Raw genomic sequence first — 15,000 nt, 5'->3', positions numbered from 1 at the left:
ATATGATAAAAAAAAAACATATGATCAAAAAAATGAAAAAGCTTACAGCACCTGGTATTCCCAGGCGGTCTCCCATCCAATTACTAACCAGGCCCTACCCTGCTTAGCTTCCGAGATCGGACGAGATCAGGCGTGTTCAGGGTGGTATGGCCATAAGCCATTATTGTGTGCAGACAGGGGCCTTTTAAAGATGTCATGCCCTTGATTCTGGCTGAATTTTTGGACATGTGAATATGTCTCTATATGATAAAAAAAAACATATGATCAAAAAAATGAAAATGCTTACAGCACCTGGTATTCCCAGGTGGTCTCCCATCAAAGTACTATCCAGGCCCGACCCTGCTTAGCTTCCGAGATCGGACGAGATCGGGCGTGTTCAGGGTGGTATGGTCGTAAGCCATTATTGTGTGCAGACAGGGGCCTTTTAAAGATGTCATGCCCTTGATTCTGGCTGAATTTGTGGACATGTGAATATGTCTCTCTATGATAAAAAAAACATATGATCAAAAAAATAAAAAAGCTTACAGCATCTGGTATTCCCAGGCGGTCTCCCATTCAAGTACTAACCAGGCCCGACCCTGCTTAGCTTCCGAGATCGGACGAGATCGGGCGTGTTAAGGGTGGTATGGCCGTAAGCCATTACTGTGTGCAGAAAGGGGCCTTTTAAAGATGTCATGCCCTTGATTCTGGCTGAATCTTTGGACATGTGAATATGTCTCTATATGATAAAAAAAACACATGATCAAAAAAAATGAAAAAGCTTACAGCACCTGGTATTCCCAGGTGGTCTCCCATCCAAGTACTAACCAGGCCCGACCCTGCTTAGCTTCCGAGATCGGACAAGATCGGGCGTGTTTTTTTTTTTTTATCTTTTATTATCAAAATTACAAAAACATTTATAATTCTTTCACATCATTTACAACAAATGCTATTAAAATACATACACCCTCTAAATTAAACCTCCCCTCTGACGCAAACGGCACCCTAAAAACATTAAAAACATAGCATCAGAAAAAAAAAAATCAAACCACCCCTGATACCCCCAACTCATGACAACTCTTCTGAGTCCCTCCCCCAAAGCAAACACCCCTCTGAAAACAAACCACATAAACATACAAAAACCCCACAGTATTCTCAAAAAACCACTGAGAAAATCAAATCACCCATTTTCCCCATGACCAAAAAAGAAGCCCTCGTACCAAAAAAACAAAAACAAAATAATTTAGACATCCCACATAATTCCCTCCTCATTTACTCTACACACATTCGCACCTTCCACAAACATTCTCACAAACTCACTCTCATTCGCTATGTACAACAATTTAAGATGTGCTTTCCATTCATTCACAAACATTCTCCACACATTCATTTTCTTACTTTCATACAGTGCATAATTCCTTCTGTTAAAAACCGCTTTTCTTGCAAAAGCCAAAATTATATTCATTACATTGTGATTTTTTTGTTTTGTTCCCACCCCCAACAACACCGACAATTCCCACCCCCTTTCATTCCAACACTCATTCTTACTGCATTTCCCCAACATTTCTCTCATTTTTCCCCAAAAATAAACCAATTCCCCACACGTAACAAACAAATGTATTAAATCCTCATCCGTACTTTCACATACACAACACTTTCTTTCATACCTCTCCTTATGGATCTGATGCAGGACGATGCAGGTGAAGATCCTCCTGTGCCTCAGTTTGAAATCTAGGTCAAATATTGCATGTGGTGTATGCGGAATGTTAATGTTCTTCCATATCATGTTGCTTGTTATGTCCGGGTATGTGTCTGTCCATTTTACTTCGGATGTGGGTTTCTGTATTCTATGTGTGATTGCGCACCTATACCAAATTTTTGTAGTGACATCTGTAATGTTGTGTTTCTTCTCCCCTAGGCACAGGGAGATCCCCCCCCACATCGTCCTGCATCACTCCCTCCTTCTCTTTGATTAATTTTTCCCATTCGCTCGACAAAGACAATTTTACATTTGCAAACACTCTCTCAATCACATCCTTTCTGCACACACACCCTTTATTTTTTAAACCCCTCACCACCATTTGTAAATCAAAATCCCCCCCACAGTTCAGTAAATCCCTTATTCTAATATATCCCGCTTTCGACATAGCTTCACACTTAATTACCCTCTCCCCATTTTTAAAATACGGGCTCGAGAGGAAGGGCAGTCGTAGCACTGACCCTCTCGTTCCGCACTCTGGTACAGTCCAGGATGAAACCTGATACCACGCACTGAGTACTTCCTGGAAAAACCGTGGCAAGTGTTTAAATGAATCCGGGTTATTGATCTGGTACAGGTTGTCCTCGTTGTAGAGTCCAAAACTGCACAGATATTGTTTGAAGTGGTTTTTCCAAACTACGTTCCGGTTCTGGTCCATAAATTTGCCTATCAATTTGACTCTTAGTGCTACTTTTTTTGTAAGTAAATCAATCAAAGCTAGCCCCCCCTGATCTTTAGCCCCTATTATTGTTTTGTGAGCTATACTCGCTGCTTTGTTTTTCCAAATAAAGTCCCTAATGGTCTTTGAAATCTCCTTAAAGGCCCAGTCCGGAAGCGTACAAGTACTCAGCGCATGATTCACTTTGGACAACACGAGAGCATTTGTTACGGCTACCCTTCCTCTCAACAATAGACCCCTCGCTTTCCACAAATTCAATGTTTTTTTAATTTTACCCACCACCTCTTTCCATGTTACATCATCACATTCATTCTCATTTTTCCCCATATTCACTCCCAACACTTTTCTTCTCTCACACACCGTTTTAAATCCCCACTTATTAACTAGATTGGATTCCTTACCTAGTAACATAATTTCTGACTTATTTTCATTTACTTTTGCCCCAGATGCTCTTTCATAAGTTTGTACATGTTTTAATATCAATTCTATATCCTCCTCTCCTTTTACCATTATATTCACGTCATCTGCATACTGTATTATTTTTACGTTTTCCTTACCTATACCTTTTATGTTTACGTCTTCCGATATCAGTGCTGCCAGCGGCTCTGCTACCAAGCTGTACAACAGCGCTGACATCGGACATCCTTGTCTCACTGACCTTGATATTTTAAAAGAATCAGTTAGTTCCCCGTTACATTTTATCTTGCTTTCCGCTCCTGTATACAACATATTTATCCATTCTCTCATTCTCTCCCCGAATCCAAACTTCTCTAACACCTTCCCCATGAACCCGTGATCTACTCTGTCAAAAGCTTTATTTAAATCAATCCCTAGCCATATTCCCCCCTCCCCTTCCATATCCCTGACCGTCTGTTTTATTGAAATGATTGAGTCTGCTATGTCTCTGTTTGGTATACTGTATGATTGTGTTTGTTCTATGATTGTTCCTATTACCTCCCTGATTCTATTGGCTATTGTTTTCGCTATGATTTTGTAGTCTGTGTTGAGTAGGCTGATTGGTCTGTAGTTGTCCAGATTTTTATTGTCCCCCTTGTTTTTGTAAAAAATAGTAACCACCCCTTCCCCTAAACTTTTTGGTATATGTTTCACTTTTTCCATATATTTACTCAATTTGTTCACCAAGGGCACCAGCTGCTCTTTGAAAGCTTGGTAGAATTCCGCAGTTAGGCCATCGCTCCCAGGACTTTTGTTTTTGTTTAACCCCTCTAAAGCACTTCTGATTTCTCCCTCTGTAAACTCACAATCACACCACATTTTATCGTCCTCGCTTAGTTTTTTCTTTAAGGCACCCAAAGCTCTGTTCACACTCACGCTATCACACTCCTGTCTCGAAAACAGGCTTTCATAATAGCCCTTTACTATTTCTAAAATTCCCTTTTTATCTGTCACACTTTTACCTGCTTCATTTAATAATTCGTTTATTTCTGTTCTTTTTTGTTTTTGTTTTTCCAGACCTAAAAAAAAGGCTGTACTCCTCTCCCCCTCATACATATATTGTATTTTACTCCTAATGGCTGCACCCCTACTCTTTTTAAGTTCAATCACTCCCAACTGTTCTTTTAAATGTATGTATTTTTCGACATCTACATTATCTACACTGTCAAGCGATGCTATTTCCTCACTTAGTTGTTTTCTCAAATTCTCTTCCTTTCTATTTTCTCTCCACTTTTTCTCTTTACTATAATTGATACACTTTTTTTTAATTCTGACTTTTACACTATCCCACCACACATTCATATCTTCACTCTCATTCCACTCATATCCCACATCATTCAACAATCTTTCCATACTTTTCACAAACATTCCATCATCCAGCAAGCTTGCATTAAAGCACCATATCCCTCCTTTACGTACATTCGTTTCTTTTCTAAACGTGATTTCTATTCCAGCGTGATCGCTCCACATATTAGTTTTATATTCAACTTCTTTAATCCACCTCACTACCTCGCATGTCACCAAAGCATAATCTATTCTAGATTGTTTTAATCTATTCAGTACAATTTGTCTCCTGGAGAACACCCTCTCCCATGGATGTAGCAATCTCCAAATATCAATTCATTGTTTCGTTATCATTATATCTTTAAGTGTCCCCCTGCTCACATCCCCCTTAAACACATTATTTTTTGACACATCGGTGGGTGTCATCGCCACATTAAAGTCACCGATTATTATACAATTCCTTTCCCACCATTTGCTTATTGCAATGAAGAATGTTTTCCTTTCTTTTTCTCCATTCGGTGCATATATATTTATGATTCTTATATTTTTCGTTTCATACACACAGTCTATTACTATTATTCTTCCTTCTTTGTCTCCATAAACCAAATTTACCCCTGTTACCCGACCCGTTTTGACTAAAACCGCCACTCCTCTCGCCCTCGACGTGCCATTGGAGCAGAAAATATGGCCCACAAAGTCTTTTTTTATGTCTTCCACCAGGGAATCATCCCACCTGGTCTCCTGCAGGCACAAAACGTCATTCTGCAAGGAAAGAATCGCATGTCTTTTTTCTTTGTTCCTTAGTCCATTCACGTTTATCGAAAATAAATTAAAGGCCATTATCATAAAAATAAAAACAAAAAAAAACGGATTTACAGGGGTTATTGTCAGTCATTATTTGTCCTTACATTTCAATTTTTTCACCAACTTTTTTCGTTGTCCAAGACTTAGTCTTTTTTGCGCACTCGCCAGTTCACTCACATCCATTTCGCTGTCCGTTTCATTGGGACTGGTGCTTTTACCCGTATTATTTAGCGTGATTTTTCTCCCTCCCGCCTGTCCAACACCACTCTCAGGCATCTCCCTCCCCTCTGTGCTCATGCTTACCCCCGGGTCTTCTGCCACGTCCCTTCCGTCTCCTTTTTTCCCTCTCTCGCTCGTTTTTCGCTGCTTCTGCTGTCCTCCCTCTCCAGCCAGCTCCGGCGTCTCCAGCTCGCACTCTGACGCCCGTTCTCCTCCGCTCCCTCCGCTCTGCTCCATTTCTCCGTCACTGTTCTCGTCTTCTCTGATCTCCTTCCTGCTTGCTCCGATCACCTCCTTCTCCTCCGCCTCCTCCTCGTACACCTCCTCCGCCTCGTCTTCATCCTCGTACACCTCCTCCACCTCGTTCTTGCTTTCCTCTCCGTTCTCACACTCACATTCATTTTCTCTTTTTTTACAGTTTGTGCATTTTGTGCTGTTCGCGCTGCACTCTCGCGCAAAGTGTCCCTGCACCCCACAGTTGTGGCACATAAATTCTGGACACTCTCTCAGGATGTGTCCCGGCTGGATGCACATCCTGCACACTTTTTGTTGTCTATCATGTATTACTCTAAAGTATTCGTTCCCCATCACAGTGTTAAACTTTGTGGAGTAAGGGAGTGACTGTACCTGGTCATTAAATCTGACCCGGACAAACCTCGTTCCGTCAGCTATCATTGTTCCAGGCCACATTCTGCGTTTTATTGGTGATATCGGTTTCACTCCCCATCCCGTCAGCTTCCAAACTATTTCTTCATCTGTGATATACGCTGGCAGGTTTAAAAAAGACACCACCAGCTCATCATTATTTAGTTCTCTCGCCACGACTCTGGTCTCTCCGATTTTAAATCCATCCAGCAGCCTTTCCTTTCCTTTAATGTTGCTCACCGTCACCTCCAGTTTTTCAGGTCCCAGGGTTCTGCACGCCAGCAGGCCCCCACAGATCATTTTTATGTTGCTCATGACGTGATTTAGAGGAACTTTGTCTCCCACCATTTCAATGTTTAGTGTTAGTTTTCTCTCAAAAGACACTTTTGCTTCCTCTTTTTCTGCTCTCTCGCCACCTCTCCCATTCTCTGCATGCGGAGCAATCAGCCCGCCGCTCCTCTCTCTTCCTCTCTCTCCGTCATCCATTCCGTTCCCTGTTTCATTTGCCGTTTTCATCCGTCCTTTTTGTCCGTCGTTCTTCTCGTTGTCGTTTAATCCATTCCTTTGTTTCAGTGCCATGTTTGTTTGTTCACGTTGTTGTCCGTTCTCTTTTCCTTTTTCCATCTCTCCAGTCCGTGGTCCTGTCATCTTTGTGATCCGTCCGTGTGAGTTTGCTCGCGACATACGAGCAAACATTCACAAAAAACAAAAATTCTTCACAAAATTGTGGAAAAAAAACAGGAAAAAAAGGTGAAAAGAAAAACGATCCCCCTAACAGTCAGTGACTGCTGGGGGACATTCACTCACAATCTGAGGTATTTAAATAAATCCAAAGCGCATCCAAAAAACAAACAAATTAGTCCAGCTGTCCTGCTCAGTACTGACACGTCAGCTCTCCTTCAGCACCACACAAACTCTGACAGCAAAAGGGGCGTGTTCAGGGTGGTATGGCCGTAAGCCATTAATGTGTGCAGACAGGGGCCTTTTAAAGATGTCATGCCCTTGATTCTGGCTGAATTTGTGGACATGTGAATATGTCTCTATATGATAAAAAAAAAAACATATGATCAAAAAAATGAAAAAGCTTACAGCACCTGGTATTCCCAGGAGGTCTCCCATCCAAGTACTAACCAGGTCCGACCCTGCATAGCTTCCGAGATCTGACGAGATCGGGCGTGTTCAGGGTGGTATGGCCGTAAGCCATTATTGTGTGCAGAAAGGGGCCTTTTAAAGATGTCATGCCCTTGATTCTGGCTAAATTTTTGGACATGTGAATATGTCTCTATATGATAAAAAAAAAACATATGATCAAAAAAATGAAAAAGCTTACAGCGTCTGGTATTCCCAGGCGGTCTCCCATCCAAGTACTAACCAGGCACGACCCTACTTAGTTTCCGAGATCGGACGAGATCGGGCGTGTTAAGGGTGGTATGGCCGTAAGCCGTTATTGTGTGCAGAAAGGGGCCTTTTAAAGATGTCATGCCCTTGATTCTGGCTGAATTTTTGGACATGTGAATATGTCTCTATATGATAAAAAAAAAACATATGATCAAAAAAATGAAAAAGCTTACAGCACCTGGTATTCCCAGGTGGTCTCCCATCCAAGTACTAACCAGGCCCTACCCTGCTTAGCTTCCGAGATCGGACGAGATCAGGCGTGTTCAGGGTGGTATGGCCATAAGCCATTATTGTGTGCAGACAGGGGCCTTTTAAAGATGTCATGCCCTTGATTCTGGCTGAATTTTTGGACATGTGAATATGTCTCTATAGGATAAAAAAAAACATATGATCAAAAAAATGAAAACGCTTACAGCACCTGGTATTCCCAGGTGGTCTCCCATCCAAGTACTAACCAGGCCCGACCCTGCTTAGCTTCCGAGATCGGACGAGATCGGGCGTGTTCAGGGTGGTATGGCCGTAAGCCATTATTGTGTGCAGACAGGGGCCTTTTAAAGATGTCATGCCCTTGATTCTGGCTGAATTTGTGGACATGTGAATATGTCTCTCTATGATAAAAAAAACATATGATCAAAAAAATAAAAAAAGCTTACAGCATCTGGTATTCCCAGGCGGTCTCCCATTCAAGTACTAACCAGGCCCGACCCTGCTTAGCTTCCGAGATGGGACGAGATCGGGCGTGTTAAGGGTGTTATGGCCGTAAGCCATTATTGTGTGCAGACAGGGGCCTTTTAAAGATGTTATGCCCTTGATTCTGGCTGAATTTTTGGACATGTGAATATGTCTCTATATGATAAAAAAAAACATATGATCAAAAAAATGAAAAAGCTTACAGCACCTGGTATTCGCAGGTGGTCTCCCATCCAAGTACTAATCAGGCCCGACCCTGCTTAGCTTCCGAGATCGGACGAGATCAGGCGTGTTCAGGGTGGTATGGACTTAAGCTGTTATTGTGTGCAGACAGGGGCCTTTTAAAGATCTCATGCCCCTGATTCTGGCTGAATTTTTGGACATGTGAATATGTCTCTATATGATAAAAAAAGAACATAAGATCAAAAAAAATGAAAAAGCTTACAGCACCTGGTATTCCCAGGCGGTCTCCCATCCAAGTACTAACCAGGCCAGACGCTGCTTAGCTTCCGAGATCGGACAAGTTCAGGGTGGTATGTCCTTAATCCATTATTGTGTGCAGAAAGGTGCCTTTTAAAGATGTCATGCCCTTGATTCTGGCTGAATTTTTGGACATGTGAATATGTCTCTATATGATAAAAAAAAACATATGATCAAAAAAATGAAAAAACTTCCAGCACCTGGTATTCCCAGGCGGTCTCCCATCCAAGTACTAACCAGGTCCTACCTTGCTTAGCTTCCGAGATCGGACAAGATCGGGCGTGTTCAGGGTGGTATGGCCGTAAGCCATTATTGTGTGCAGACAGGGGCCTTTTAAAGATGTCATGCCCTTGATTCTGGCTGAATTTTTGGACATGTGAATATGTCTCTCTATGATAAAAAAAAAACATATGATCAAAAAAATGAAAAAGCTTACAGCACCTGGTATTCCCAGGCGGTCTCCCATACAAGTACTATCCAGGCCCGACCCTGCTTAGCTTCCGAGATGGGACGAGATCGGGCGTGTTTTTTTTTTTTTTTTTATCTTTTATTATCAAAATTACAAAAACATTTATAATTCTTTCACATCATTTACAACAAATGCTATTACAATACATACACCCTCTAAATTAAACCTCCCCTCTGACGCAAACGGCACCCTAAAAACAATAAAAACATAGCATCAGGAAAAAAAACTCAAACCACCCCTGATACCCCCAACTCATGACAACTCTTCTGAGTCCCTCCCCCAAAGCAAACACCCCTCTGAAAACAAACCACAAAAACATACAAAAACCCCACAGTATTCTCAAAAAACCACTGAGAAAAAAAAAACCACCAAATCAAATCACCCATTTTCCCATGACCAAAAAAGAAGCCCTCGTACCAAAAAAACAAAAACAAAATAATTTAGACATCCCACATAATTCCCTCCTCATTTACTCTACACACATTCGCACCTTCCACAAACATTCTCACAAACTCACTCTCATTCGCTATGTACAACAATTTAAGATGTGCTTTCCATTCATTCACAAACATTCTCCACACATTCATTTTCTTACTTTCATACAGTGCATAATTCCTTCTGTTAAAAACCGCTTTTCTTGCAAAAGCCAAAATTATATTCATTACATTGTGATTTTTTTGTTTTGTTCCCACCCCCAACAACACCGACAATTCCCACCCCCTTTCATTCCAACACTCATTCTTACTGCATTTCCCCAACATTTCTCTTATTTTTCCCCAAAAATAAACCAATTCCCCACACGTAACAAACAAATGTATTAAATCCTCATCCGTACTTTCACATACACAACACTTTCTTTCATACCTCTCCTTATGGATCTGATGCAGGACGATGCAGGTGAAGATCCTCCTGTGCCTCAGTTTGAAATCTAGGTCAAATATTGCATGTGCTGTATGCGGAATGTTAATGTTCTTCCATATCATGTTGCTTGTTATGTCCGGGTATGTGTCTGTCCATTTTACTTCGGATGTGGGTTTCTGTATTCTATGTGTGATTGCGCACCTATACCAAATTTTTGTAGTGACATCTGTAATGTTGTGTTTCTTCTCCCCTAGGCACAGGGAGATCCCCCCCACATCGTCCTGCATCACTCCCTCCTTCTCTTTGATTAATTTTTCCCATTCGCTCGACAAAGACAATTTTACATTTGCAAACACTCTCTCAATCACATCCTTTCTGCACACACACCCTTTATTTTTTAAACCCCTCACCACCATTTGTAAATCAAAATCCCCCCCACAGTTCAGTAAATCCCTTATTCTAATATATCCCGCTTTCGACATAGCTTCACACTTAATTACCCTCTCCCCATTTTTAAAATACGGGCTCGAGAGGAAGGGCAGTCGTAGCACTGACCCTCTCGTTCCGCACTCTGGTACAGTCCAGGATGAAACCTGATACCACGCACTGAGTACTTCCTGGAAAAACCGTGGCAAGTGTTTAAATGAATCCGGGTTATTGATCTGGTACAGGTTGTCCTCGTTGTAGAGTCCAAAACTGCACAGATATTGTTTGAAGTGGTTTTTCCAAACTACGTTCCGGTTCTGGTCCATAAATTTGCCTATCAATTTGACTCTTAGTGCTACTTTTTTTGTAAGTAAATCAATCAAAGCTAGCCCCCCCTGATCTTTAGCCCCTATTATTGTTTTGTGAGCTATACTCGCTGCTTTGTTTTTCCAAATAAAGTCCCTAATGGTCTTTGAAATCACCTTAAAGGCCCAGTCCGGAAGCGTACAAGTACTCAGCGCATGATTCACTTTGGACAACACGAGAGCATTTGTTACGGCTACCCTTCCTCTCAACAATAGACCCCTCGCTTTCCACAAATTCAATGTTTTTTTAATTTTACCCACCACCTCTTTCCATGTTACATCATCACATTCATTCTCATTTTTCCCCATATTCACTCCCAACACTTTTCTTCTCTCACACACCGTTTTAAATCCCCACTTATTAACTAGATTGGATTCCTTACCTAGTAACATAATTTCTGACTTATTTTCATTTACTTTTGCCCCAGATGCTCTTTCATAAGTTTGTACATGTTTTAATATCAATTCTATATCCTCCTCTCCTTTTACCATTATATTCACGTCATCTGCATACTGTATTATTTTTACGTTTTCCTTACCTATACCTTTTATGTTTACGTCTTCCGATATCAGTGCTGCCAGCGGCTCTGCTACCAAGCTGTACAACAGCGCTGACATCGGACATCCTTGTCTCACTGACCTTGATATTTTAAAAGAATCAGTTAGTTCCCCGTTACATTTTATCTTGCTTTCCGCTCCTGTATACAACATATTTATCCATTCTCTCATTCTCTCCCCGAATCCAAACTTCTCTAACACCTTCCCCATGAACCCGTGATCTACTCTGTCAAAAGCTTTATTTAAATCAATCCCTAGCCATATTCCCCCCTCCCCTTCCATATCCCTGACCGTCTGTTTTATTGAAATGATTGAGTCTGCTATGTCTCTGTTTGGTATACTGTATGATTGTGTTTGTTCTATGATTGTTCCTATTACCTCCCTGATTCTATTGGCTATTGTTTTCGCTATGATTTTGTAGTCTGTGTTGAGTAGGCTGATTGGTCTGTAGTTGTCCAGATTTTTATTGTCCCCCTTGTTTTTGTAAAAAATAGTAACCACCCCTTCCCCTAAACTTTTTGGTATATGTTTCACTTTTTCCATATATTTACTCAATTTGTTCACCAAGGGCACCAGCTGCTCTTTGAAAGCTTGGTAGAATTCCGCAGTTAGGCCATCGCTCCCAGGACTTTTGTTTTTGTTTAACCCCTCTAAAGCACTTCTGATTTCTCCCTCTGTAAACTCACAATCACACCACATTTTATCGTCCTCGCTTAGTTTTTTCTTTAAGGCACCCAAAGCTCTGCTCACACTCACGCTATCACACTCCTGTCTCGAAAACAGGCTTTCATAATAGCCCTTTACTATTTCTAAAATTCCCTTTTTATCTGTCACACTTTTACCTGCTTCATTTAATAATTCGTTTATTTCTGTTCTTTTATGTTTTTTGTTTTTCCAGACCTAAAAAAAAGGCTGTACTCCTCTCCCCCTCATACATATATTGTATTTTACTCCTAATGGCTACACCCCTACTCTTTTTAAGTTCAATCACTCCCAACTGTTCTTTTAAATGTATGTATTTTTCGACATCTACATTATCTACACTGTCAAGCGATGCTATTTCCTCACTTAGTTGTTTTCTCAAATTCTCTTCCTTTCTATTTTCTCTCCACTTTTTCTCTTTACTATAATTGATACACTTTTTTTTAATTCTGACTTTTACACTATCCCACCACACATTCATATCTTCACTCTCATTCCACTCATATCCCACATCATTCAACAATCTTTCCATACTTTTCACAAACATTCCATCATCCAGCAAGCTTGCATTAAAGCACCATATCCCTCCTTTACGTACATTCGTTTCTTTTCTAAACGTGATTTCTATTCCAGCGTGATCGCTCCACATATTAGTTTTATATTCAACTTCTTTAATCCACCTCACTACCTCGCATGTCACCAAAGCATAATCTATTCTAGATTGTTTTAATCTATTAAGTACAATTTGTCTCCTGGAGAACACCCTCTCCCATGGATGTAGCAATCTCCAAATATCAATGCATTGTTTCGTTATCATTATATCTTTAAGTGTCCCCCTGCTCACATCCCCCTTAAACACATTATTTTTTGACACATCGGTGGGTGTCATCGCCACATTAAAGTCACCGATTATTATACAATTCCTTTCCCACCATTTGCTTATTGCAATAAAGAACGTTTTCCTTTCTTTTTCTCCATTCGGTGCATATATATTTATGATTCTTATATTTTTCGTTTCATACACACAGTCTATTACTATTATTCTTCCTTCTTTGTCTCCATAAACCAAATTTACCCCTGTTACCCGACCCGTTTTGACTAAAACCGCCACTCCTCTCGCCCTCGACGTGCCATTGGAGCAGAAAATATGGCCCACAAAGTCTTTTTTTGTGTCTTCCACCAGGGAATCATCCCACCTGGTCTCCTGCAGGCACAAAACGTCATTCTGCAAGGAAAGAATCGAATGTCTTTTTTCTTTGTTCCTTAGTCCATTCACGTTAATCGAAAATAAATTAAAGGCCATTATCATAAAAATAAAAACAAAAAAAAAGGATTTACAGGGGTTATTGTCAGTCATTATTTGTCCTTACATTTCAATTTTTTCACCAACTTTTTTCGTTGTCCAAGACTTAGTCTTTTTTGCGCACTCGCCAGTTCACCCACATCCATTTCGCTGTCCGTTTCATTGGGACTGGTGCTTTTACCCGTATTATTTAGCGTGATTTTTCTCCCTCCCGCCTGTCCAACACCACTCTCAGGCATCTCCCTCCCCTCTGTGCTCATGCTTACCCCCGGGTCTTCTGCCACGTCCCTTCCGTCTCCTTTTTTCCCTCTCTCGCTCGTTTTTCGCTGCTTCTGCTGTCCTCCCTCTCCAGCCAGCTCCGGCGTCTCCAGCTCGCACTCTGACGCCCGTTCTCCTCCGCTCTCTCCGCTCTGCTCCATTTCTCCGTCACTGTTCTCGTCTTCTCTGATCTCCTTCCTGCTTGCTCCGATCACCTCCTTCTCCTCCGCCTCCTCCTCGTACACCTCCTCCGCCTCGTCTTCATCCTCGTACACCTCCTCCACCTCGTTCTTGCTTTCCTCTCCGTTCTCACACTCACATTCATTTTCTCTTTTTTTACAGTTTGTGCATTTTGTGCTGTTCGCGCTGCACTCACGCGCAAAGTGTCCCTGCACCCCACAGTTGTGGCACATAAATTCTGGACACTCTCTCAGGATGTGTCCCGGCTGGATGCACATCCTGCACACTTTTTGTTGTCTATCATGTATTACTCTAAAGTATTCGTTCCCCATCACAGTGTTAAACTTTGTGGAGTAAGGGAGTGACTGTACCTGGTCATTAAATCTGACCCGGACAAACCTTGTTCCGTCAGCTATCATTGTTCCAGGCCACATTCTGCGTTTTATTGGTGATGTCGGTTTCACTCCCCATCCCGTCAGCTTCCAAACTATTTCTTCATCTGTGATATACGCTGGCAGGTTTAAAAAAGACACCACCAGCTCATCATTATTTAGTTTTCTCGCCACGACTCTGGTCTCTCCGATCTTAAATCCATCCAGCAGCCTTTCCTTTCCTTTAATGTTGCTCACCGTCACCTCCAGTTTTTCAGGTCCCAGGGTTCTGCACGCCAGCAGGCCCCCACAGATCATTTTTATGTTGCTCATGACGTGATTTAGAGGAACTTTGTCTCCCACCATTTCAATGTTTAGTGTTAGTTTTCTCTCAAAAGACACTTTTGCTTCCTCTTTTTCTGCTCTCTCGCCACCTCTCCCATTCTCTGCATGCGGAGCAATCAGCCCGCCGCTCCTCTCTCTTCCTCTCTCTCCGTCATCCATTCCGTTCCCTGTTTCATTTGCCGTTTTCATCCGTCCTTTTTGTCCGTCGTTCTTCTCGTTGTCGTTTAATCCATTCCTTTGTTTCAGTGCCATGTTTGTTTGTTCACGTTGTTGTCCGTTCTCTTTTCCTTTTTCCATCTCTCCAGTCCGTGGTCCTGTCATCTTTGTGATCCGTCCGTGTGAGTTTGCTCGCGACATACGAGCAAACATTCACAAAAAACAAAAATTCTTCACAAAATTGTGGAAAAAAAACAGGAAAAAAGGTGAAAAGAAAAACGATCCCCCTAACAGTCAGTGACTGCTGGGGGACATTCACTCACAATCTGAGGTATTTAAATAAATCCAAAGCGCATCCAAAAAACAAACAAATTAGTCCAGCTGTCCTGCTCAGTACTGACACGTCAGCTCTCCTTCAGCACCACACAAACAATGACAGCAAAAGCGGCGTGTTCAGGGTGGTATGGCCGTAAGCCATTATTGTGTGCAGACAGGGGCCTTTTAAAGATGTCATTCCCTTGATTCTGGCTGAATTTTTGGACATGTGAATATGTCTCTCTATGATAAAAAAAAAACATATGATCAAAAAAATGAAAAAGGCTTACAGCATCTG

At 41.6% G+C, this 15,000-nt stretch overlaps 8 non-coding genes and 3 pseudogenes across 8 annotated transcripts; all 11 read right to left on the bottom strand.

Annotated features, from left to right (window-relative positions):
• Positions 1 to 39: 39 nt before the first annotated feature.
• LOC132964457 (5S ribosomal RNA) lies at positions 40 to 158 on the bottom strand. The gene has a single exon (XR_009669434.1). It is a non-coding gene; the product is annotated as a 5S ribosomal RNA (ribosomal RNA).
• A 121-nt stretch (positions 159 to 279) lies between these two features.
• On the bottom strand, positions 280 to 398 carry LOC132964322 (5S ribosomal RNA). Its single transcript, XR_009669306.1, has one exon. It is a non-coding gene; the product is annotated as a 5S ribosomal RNA (ribosomal RNA).
• A 120-nt stretch (positions 399 to 518) lies between these two features.
• LOC132964487 (5S ribosomal RNA) lies at positions 519 to 637 on the bottom strand. Its single transcript, XR_009669462.1, has one exon. It is a non-coding gene; the product is annotated as a 5S ribosomal RNA (ribosomal RNA).
• A 6,270-nt stretch (positions 638 to 6,907) lies between these two features.
• LOC132964415 (5S ribosomal RNA) lies at positions 6,908 to 7,026 on the bottom strand. The gene has a single exon (XR_009669394.1). It is a non-coding gene; the product is annotated as a 5S ribosomal RNA (ribosomal RNA).
• A 122-nt stretch (positions 7,027 to 7,148) lies between these two features.
• Positions 7,149 to 7,267, bottom strand: LOC132963879 (5S ribosomal RNA; annotated as a pseudogene).
• Positions 7,268 to 7,389: 122 nt separating this feature from the next.
• LOC132964208 (5S ribosomal RNA) lies at positions 7,390 to 7,508 on the bottom strand. The gene has a single exon (XR_009669199.1). It is a non-coding gene; the product is annotated as a 5S ribosomal RNA (ribosomal RNA).
• Positions 7,509 to 7,629: 121 nt separating this feature from the next.
• LOC132964623 (5S ribosomal RNA) lies at positions 7,630 to 7,748 on the bottom strand. Its single transcript, XR_009669590.1, has one exon. It is a non-coding gene; the product is annotated as a 5S ribosomal RNA (ribosomal RNA).
• Positions 7,749 to 7,869: 121 nt separating this feature from the next.
• LOC132963918 (5S ribosomal RNA) lies at positions 7,870 to 7,988 on the bottom strand (annotated as a pseudogene).
• Positions 7,989 to 8,109: 121 nt separating this feature from the next.
• Positions 8,110 to 8,228, bottom strand: LOC132964619 (5S ribosomal RNA). Its single transcript, XR_009669586.1, has one exon. It is a non-coding gene; the product is annotated as a 5S ribosomal RNA (ribosomal RNA).
• A 353-nt stretch (positions 8,229 to 8,581) lies between these two features.
• Positions 8,582 to 8,700, bottom strand: LOC132964630 (5S ribosomal RNA). Its single transcript, XR_009669597.1, has one exon. It is a non-coding gene; the product is annotated as a 5S ribosomal RNA (ribosomal RNA).
• Positions 8,701 to 14,985: 6,285 nt separating this feature from the next.
• Positions 14,986 to 15,000, bottom strand: part of LOC132964092 (5S ribosomal RNA) — a 110-nt pseudogene continuing 95 nt past the window's right edge.

Source organism: Labrus mixtus, unplaced genomic scaffold, assembly GCF_963584025.1.
Source record: "Labrus mixtus unplaced genomic scaffold, fLabMix1.1 SCAFFOLD_62, whole genome shotgun sequence".
Classification (NCBI taxonomy): domain Eukaryota; kingdom Metazoa; phylum Chordata; class Actinopteri; order Labriformes; family Labridae; genus Labrus; species Labrus mixtus.
The sequence above is the reverse complement of the archived record's forward strand: the minus strand, read 5'-3'. Positions and strand labels throughout refer to the sequence as shown.